The 8827-nt window shown below is 47.4% G+C and overlaps 1 protein-coding gene across 3 annotated transcripts in view; it reads left to right on the top strand.

The window, feature by feature from the left end:
* The window catches only part of LOC110833080 (Krueppel-like factor 7), a 102930-nt gene that overhangs the window by 31632 nt on the left and 62471 nt on the right, over positions 1–8827 (top strand). The window lies entirely within an intron of this gene.

Raw genomic sequence — 8827 nt, 5'->3', positions numbered from 1 at the left:
GGCGGAGGGGTGGAAAAAGTGGTCTTCTGGAAGGATTATTGTTTAAAATTTGGCTCGAGTTCGCCTGTAATAAATACTTACGTGGTCGCGTGTGCCTTTTCATCTTCACTGCAGCTGTAGCAGTTCCCCACGTGTCATCTGAAGTGACCGGTGAATGAATGCGTTTGTTATCTGCGGCGTGAACTGCATATTGAGTTTTGGTGCTGGAAAATTATAAGAACGGTGTTAGAAGCTCCAGGTACGTGGTAAGTTCTTTTTGCTGGAGTCACGAGAACACACTTTTGCTCTGACGTCACTCATGCTGCCAGATGTAGGGAACCCCCGGCCCTTCTGTCCAAGTGAGAGGTTGAAAATAATTCGTCTGCGTAATTCTCGTGCATGGGTGAGCTAGCCTCGACGGTGAAGGCAGCCGGTGCTAGAGCGTCGTTACGAGCTGCATAAATAGACTGCTTTATCGCAGGTGATAACGTGAATTGTGAATTCTGTTGTGTGGAACGAGAATTTGCGTTATGAATTGTCTGGATTTTAAATCTTTAAAACGAGCAATGAAAATCTCTAACTTGACGTGCGTTTATCAGTAAGGGACTGTACAAATATGACGTCACGCTTAATGGGAGACGACAGTCTTTTATTTGCTGTCTTTTATGAAGACTGTTTGCTCAGGAACAATGGATGAAATCTCACTCCCAGGCAACTCATTTATGACGGTCCATAAATCTGGTGGCACGGCCAACCGCATCAATTCTGGTCCAGCGGTGATTCTCAAACGAACGTCGTGGATCGTAAAAGAATTTCAGCAGTTTCAACAACGAGCAGCGTAGATGAAGCCCTTGCCTTTCGAGGTTTATCTCAGTCGCATTGTTAGAACGCGATTCCATTTGACGCTCTTTGCAACTTCTGCGTTTGAAACAGCGTCGTTTAATGACCCAGGACTTGGTCAGGCCTACACTGCTAGAGGTCTCTGCTGTTGGTCATGGAACGTGTGACTGCTTTGAGGTGCGTGCAATTAACTCTTTTAAAGCCTAGTGGTAATTATTCTTAATCCACCATCTGATTTTAACGATGAGTAACTCTCATTTTGGCTACGGAGTGTGTGTAAGCGTCTCAGATGGCATCAACCATGCGGACGGATTGTGTTGTCTTTGCGGTACGGACTGAGTCTAAATATTACGCAGACAAGCTTCGGTCTTTAAAGCGCTCAGTTGTTATTCATTTTACTTAGTGACTGTTGTGGCCTACTGCAGTCATCAAATCTTGACTGTGTGGACGGAATCAATAATTACGTATTTCTGCGTCGAACACCGACTGCAACATTGATCCCCGTATTTAATTAGCTAACACTGCAATACTATTTTGTCATGTGGAAAGGGGGTTCGCAACCCGCGGGCCGCATAAGTATGTCAGAAAGCGATGATCTGTGAGGAGTGGAAGAATTGGAAGAGGACCGACGAGTTGTGAAGAAGATGAACTTTCCTGTGTTACATACCGTGGTGATATTTTTTTTTTTTGAGTGTGCTGTACGCGGCCTGCTACTTCTGGTAAGCGACTCGCTCCGAGGTTCCAATTCACAAAAGTTCAGCGGCCAAAAACGCTGGAACGCGGTATAGCTCGTGGTGTGCTGACGCTGCATGAACATCGCAAGCGACGTTTTGTATTCTGTGCTCTTGAGGGGGCGGATGTGTCAGTGGGCGTGGTCTTGGTGATTAGAGATGGCAGCATTAGCGAGGCACAGATTCCATGTCGTCAGCGACTGGAAGTTCTCTAGGGGTGACCAACGAGTCGCTCTGCGATCGTCTCAATGCCATGACCAACTGCTTCGACGTGTTGGAAGACGAACCAAGGACGACCAAGTGTGACGCGGTGCAGTGGAACTACACGGCGTAATATTCCAGAAGACGGTCATGCTCGCAGAATGGCCTTCGCGTCCTTGTTCCGAGGGGTTCACCCGTCAGCAAAAGTTCTTTGTGCCGCGGACCCAGTGAACGACCGGCCGTCTGTTGAGCTCTGGCGGTAAAGCGTGAAGGCTTGGCCGAGGTTCGTTGATTTGGCGTAGTTCTGAGTCGATGTTGATGCTCCGAAACGCTCAGTTGCCCCGCGCTTTCGGGTAAATCCCACCTTAGTTTCTGTGGCCTCATGACGAAGCCCGGTCGCGCGAAAGGTTCGCTCTGCGTTTATTGTGTGCACTTCGTCTTTTTATTCTGTGGACGCCACGCGGCGTGGACATGATGACATTGGACTGGATCGTATTAAGAGGCGGTATCTCAGTATCTTTCTGAGACTGAGGAAACTCACGAATAAATCACAAGCAGGGTAGGGTAGTCTTGTGTCCCGGCTGAGAAACGAACAGGGCACTCTCTGAATACAAGTAGGAAGCCTTACCATGTGAGCAAAAACTGCCTTTGCCTCAGCTTCAGAATCATATTTCGGCCGTGCGGATTTCTGAGGTGGAAACAACAGGGAAATCTAAAAGTGTCGTCTGACAGTGAATTATTTAAAGTCCAGAAGAGCAGGGAATCTCGCACCTTGATTAATAAGGTGAAGCCTCAACTGAAATGAATCAGAAGTTGTTTCAAGGCGTCGTCTCTTTGAGATGTGAGGTTCTTACGGGGGTGAATGCGTCGACGTAGGTGTTTTTGGGTTGCGACGCCGTGTTGTGTACTTGCGTCGTCTCGGAGAGACGTAGGCGCTCTGCCTTCATACGAATAATAATAGGCTGTATTATCTTCTTAAGGTTTTGCGAGTTTCGCGATCTTAGAATTCTTTGTAAAAGTCTCGCGCAGTCACGCGCAGAGCAGCATCGTAGCCAGTAGGATGAATGTCGTCGTGACATGGCCGATGAGCTCGCGCAACATATGGTTGGTGCAGACTGGAGATGGAAATGCAAGGGAATCGCATTAAATTGGACTCATTCCGCAATATTCGGCTTTAATGTGAGCGGCTGTCGTCTCTCGTTCTTTATGACTGCTCGCATCGGCGCGGACAGAATTCGCTCGCCTGTTGCGAGAGACGAGGGGCGGCAGCCGCGGGCGTCTACAGACGTGGACACGGGATTTAATTTGTGGGCGTGTCCACGAAGCCCATTAACAAGGACTGTACCCACCAAACAGCGTGTGAAGAATTCACATCACGAAGCTGCTACCGCTTTCGACGTGTATATTCGTTCGGTGCCCATAAAGATCCGTAGCTTTATGCGAAGTTCGTCTTCCGGGTTGCAACGCGTGTTTCGTATGATTCTTACTGTAAACGGCGATTATTTCCTTAAACAACGTTAACCAGTTGATCTTTGTAATGGTGAAGTGAGGTGTTTTCTTCGCGGTACGGACTGGAATCTTAAATATTATTCTTTTGTGCCATTCACAGACACAGAACAGCTTGGCCTGACAGATGCTGGGCGGAGCTGTACAATTAACTGCAGCATCTCTGTCCACGTATCTCAGTGTGACGAGGCACAGTTATGATGCAACATTATTATTATTACGGAGTGTCAGGTGCATTTCATTGCCGGTACTGAGGTCGTGCTGGCGTGTCTCTCGTTCGTTCCTTGTTCATCAGCACCTGTCTGTGTTCCGTTCGCCTCTTTTCTCACACGATTCGAATAGTTTCGCCGTGCAGCTGTTCTTGGGTTCGCAGATGGCGATGTGTTGTCCCAGGTAGAGGGACACAATGCAAGGGACTTCGTCCTACACTCGCTTTAACGTTTAATGTTCATTGCCGTGTACAAGCAACCAAGTCGAGGAAACGTGAAGTCGTTGTGGTTCCTTGGGGTCACTGATTCGTTTGTATATATGTTGGTTCTCCCACTCTTTGGAACTGTGGACTTTGCCTCACGCTTCGGAGGATTTACCCCGAGTGAGGTGTCTCAGAAGAAGGAACAAAATTGATGTTTTTATTTATTTTTTAAATTCGGTGCTCTCCTGTCTTGACCCAACAGAAGAATTTGTTAAGAACGTACTGTGAAGAATATTTGAGTCAGTAGCGGAATGAGGAACTTAATTTTTAAGCTTATATTCTTAGGATGATTATATGAATACGGGGTTAAGGCGAAGCGATGAGAAATATACATACTTTTATTTCGAAAAAAGCTAACTTGAGAGATCTAGACGTAGATGAAGGAATATTTTAACGTAGATATGAGATAAATACTTTGAGAAGACAAACAAGACGTCTCGATCAAAGGTCTTCTGCTGAGAAAGCATCACTATATCTGGAGTCTGAATGAGATCTTAAAATTCTGAGGTTATTTATTGTCTCTGTTCCACTAATTTTCTGCTTTGCATCTTCAGTATTTGTAGAATTGTATTGAGTTGGTGACATTCGGTGCAATGATTTGCCGACTCGTGGCTTCTCCGTCCTGTGATGGGACTGAAGAGCAGCCTCGTCTTAAAACCGCGACGTCGCTCCGCTTCAAAAATCTGCTTTCGTACTTTGGGGCCTTATTGCCTGTACGAAGCTCTTCGACGCCCAGGGCGAATTCGTTTACTGCGTCCACGTACGAGCTTTTAGCGGTTTTCTTCAAATTAAAGAAAGGTTAACTGGGCGGTGTGTCCTCGCGCGTGGCTGCCTGAGGCGAATTGGTGTCATCCCAAAATTGCTCAAGGTCTAAGGCTCCACGCTCCCTCCTCGTGTCACTGTTTTGACCCGAGCTGTACCCGGAACTGCTTGTATGAGTGGAAGATGGTTCGACGAGATGGTCGCTGGGGCCCGTATTCCGAAGAAGAAAGTGCGTGCGTCATTTGTTTTTAACGTGTTGTGTCAGGAAGGGGAGACATTTTCAAGGATGGTCCGTTCAAAATGTTGTTCGACACTCTAATACGAAAATTAGGTTGGTTTACGTTTTGGTCCATAGATTCATTCATCTGCAGGCCAGCGCGTTGAGTGCAAATTCGTTTTGAAACACGTCCGGTCGTTCGTTACCTTGTGAGTGTAATGATGTTGGTTTTTGCATCGTCGTTCCATGACGAGTGTTTCTGTGCACATGACTGAAACGAATCAGAAGACACGACGAAACTACGAGAATCTTTTTCTCTGTCCGCTAATCCGCGTTCTTGTGCGATTACATCTCATATTAAAATTCTTCATCATAAGCTGCTGTGACCAAAACAGAGTAAGCCGAGAGAAAACTAACTTTGGATCATCCCTTTAAAGGCCAGTGGTAACAAAATGTATCGTCTACTGTAACATGCATTTTACCCATAGGACGTTTTCTGAGTTTAAACAGCGATTATTTCCTTAAACGTCGTTTTCCAGTTTATTCTTGTATTGCTGACATGTGTTGTTTTCTTTGCGGTACGGACTGGAATCTTAAATGTTACTTAGACGAGCTTCGGCTTGAATCGGATAAGCCATAGGCCTAGAAGAATGTGTAAGTTTGCGTGTCCCGTAGGTGATGTGGCAACAAGATTCCCGGAATGTTGGGAGTGGCCTCAGGGCGGGAACCCTCTCGTCCTGGAGAATCCCCTTCCTCATTGTGTCCATTTCCTTGCCCTCTCCCACTGATACCCTGCACATGGAATGGAGGGTGGCCTAGTGCCTGAAGCTAACAGATCTTTACTCCAACGCTTGTCCGCCTGTCTCTCAGGTCTCATGGTCCACGTCTCGGATCGTGGGATTGTTTGTTATGAATGTCAGTGATTGGTGGGGGGGGGGGGGGACTGCGCTAAATATTGCGAAGTAAATTTTATTTTGACTTGTATCTCTCCTGCGTCCAGTGGCTGTTTCGTGAAGTTCTTATATCAACGAGGTTCTCGCGTTTGTTTGGATGTCTGCCCGTTCCTCTTCCGTCAGCTACGTCTCTCACATCTCACTCGACGTCTGCTCCTTGTAGGATACAAATCTTGCCGCCGCCCCCCCCCCCCCTCTCCGAAATACACATTCGCCCTGAAGATGGCAACTTCCGAGATTAGTGAAACGTTGGTAAACCTGCAACATTCGACCACGCGTCTCATCCTGGAAAAGCCCCCCCCCCCCTCCTCACTTTACTCCGCCTAGGTGGCGCGCAGTGCCGTCTCACCAGCTGTGGATACCCCCCGGACGGTCCTACATGACTCTTGCCGTTGGTCATCCGGCGCCTACCAGAATTCTTAGCGCCGTCTTAGTGCAGTGTTGTCAATTCTCGAGATGGGCGGAGTATGCAGCGCGAATGGGAGAGATGAGAAATGCATACCAAGTTTTTGTCGAAAACGAGAAGTCTCGTGTAAGACCTGGATGTAGATGGGAGCACGGCATGAAATGTCTTGAAAGCAAAAAGGGGTTTTGGATGTGGTGAATATAATTGGCTCCGGATACAGACCAGTAGCGGGCCCTTGAGAAGACGCTCCGTAAAAGGCCGGATTATAAGTGGTTGTTGGTATCGCGAAGTCACGTCCCAAACTGTGGACTGCTCGCCGCGTTGCAGTTGGAACGCTGTTGCACGCGAGATGACCGTTCCCATGACGTGTGGCGGTTCCGCGGAATGTCCCCTTGGCTTCGGAGGGACCAGTTGTCAACACTGGTGGTTTTGTGGTAATAAAACACAAATGGGAGTCCTTTTATCCGGCACCCGCTTTGCGCACAGTGAGAAACGCTAACTTTTAAAGCCCTGTCGCCCAGGGCGGCAAATTTATGAGACTCGGGATTGTGTAACTGGCGTTGAACCCGGATGGGAATATGAGAAGCCACGCGGAATATGTTCACGATCATTTTTACATTCGTTTTAAAACGCTTGTTTGCATCAGTAATGATAGTTTGTGTGCTTATTCAACGACGGTCCCAATAGCTTGGATTATGTAGCGTCGGATGACATTGGAAGGGATGTGGAAGGAAGTGGTCATGGTATAAATCGGGGTATTATCTCGACGTTTGCTCGGATAGATTACGTCCATCAGCCCTTGGTCATAAGAACAGTTCCGTGTTTTAAAACACGCGGTGTCCGTTTTGAATTGAAACGTCTTCCAAAGAATTTTGGCCACTCAAGGCGCGCGCAGAAGTGCACTCCGAAAGCAGAGAAGGCGAATGACTCTCCAAAACTCAGCTGTGGACGAGATTAAAATGCATCTTGGAGGAATTTGCTCTTGGAGATATGAGTCAGGATCGCGCCTGGAGGAATTTCTTGTTCGGACGCTCCTGCACTGTGGATAATAAAACAAAGAATGTGCCGTACTCATGACTAATGTCGCTGTCCCATTAAGCAGCGGGTTTTCAAAAGAAACTGCATGTAAAAAAGTAATAAACATGCGAACATGGCAGAAGGTATTACAGGTTCGTGTGTGTGGTGGCTGGAAGAGTTGATCATGAAGCCAGCTGTAATATCGGCAGCAGTGAGCACCCCACATGACCGTGGCGATCCCGCCTTTAAGGGACAAACATCTGTTCTCCTGGGACACACGCGTTTTGTAAAATAGACGAACGGGCTCAGAGCTGCGTGTCTTTGACAAAACTCCTAGTAGACTGTACCTGAGAGAATGGTAATGACGCGTATGTTTCAAGCGTTCTCACACCGTGAGAGATGAGGGTAGTTGTTATGAATGACGAATCAGCACGGACGTGAAACGAAGCTCTCGGTTGATAAAAAAAAAGGAGATCTGTGATAAGTCTAAGCGTTCCGACTCAGTACTCAAGGATTTTTGGTTGTGTGTAATTAAAACAGTCGCGATTCTAATTATACTCATAATTCTGCCTCTCTGTGTCCTGTGTTGGATTAATGGATTAATTATGCTGTTTTATGATTGGCGAGTAAGAAATTACGTGCAGGAAGTGGTCGTGGCTTATTTGAAGACACTTTTCCGGCATTGTCGTTCCGAGACAGTTTGTAATGCATTGCATCCGTCTCTGTGTGTGAGTTTTGTTCGTGTCCTGGAGCCCTAGGAAGGGCTGGGTCGCTCTGTCCTTCCATCGTCCTTTGCCACCCAACACAAAGACAGACCCTTTCTTGCTGCCAGCAAGTGGAGCGGCCCTCCCTGTAACAGCGGATTATGGCACCAAATCGATGGCTTTGATTATCGGAGAAATGTTCGCCGGGAATCAGGGCGACGAGGAACTCTCGGATGTTGTGACGTCAGGAAGTTCCTCGTGACGCTGTACCTTGCGATGATGGCACCGAGGCTGTTAGTCATGGCAACTACAGCTTTCGTCCTGCGTGCGCCCTTCCATGGCCTTTCTGCAGATGACTCTCAGAACTTGACGGTGGCGGGCCGACACGCCCAAGCCCAGACGTTCGTATTGAATCGCCACCCATTTCCTGTTGTTCCTAGCTGAATGCTGAACGTGTCATTTGTTTCCATGCCGTCCATCGCTTGATACCGGAGTTTTGCGTTGTAATCCATGCATCATACCGACTCACGGTACACAGTCATTTCGAAGCCGATGGTCGCTTAATTAATCAGTATATATCCCGATTTTTATAAAACCCGACGGTTCACAAGAGCCCGCCAGTGATGCCTATGTTGAGCCAGATGAATCCAGTCCACACCGTCTTAACTTATTTCCTAAAATCCATTTTAATATTATCCTTGGATGTCTTTCGAGTCGTGCCTTCTCTTCAGGGTTTCCATTAGAAATGTTGCAGGCGTTTGTCGTCTCCCACGGTGTTTGCAGTCGTGCAAAGTCAAACCCTGTTTGTTGTCTGGGACGAAGGAACATGAAACTGATTTTTGGTACATGCTGTAGTAGCAGGCTGTCATTATAGGGTGTGTGTACGGTGCCATTTGCTTCTCCAGCTTTCTGACGTCGTGTACAGAGTCTGGCCGTCTATTGGTCCGTCCGTTGTAGGATTTTTTTTCTTCAATTTCGTTGTTTATCTCCCCTAATGGGACTTACGCAGTGAAAGGAGAAATTATTTCGCCTGAATAAA

Source organism: Zootermopsis nevadensis, unplaced genomic scaffold (assembly GCF_977971745.1).
Source record: "Zootermopsis nevadensis isolate Lab colony 2312 unplaced genomic scaffold, Znev_1.0 Znev_ptg000030l, whole genome shotgun sequence".
Classification (NCBI taxonomy): domain Eukaryota; kingdom Metazoa; phylum Arthropoda; class Insecta; order Blattodea; family Termopsidae; genus Zootermopsis; species Zootermopsis nevadensis.
This window is presented reverse-complemented; position numbering and strand designations above follow the sequence as displayed.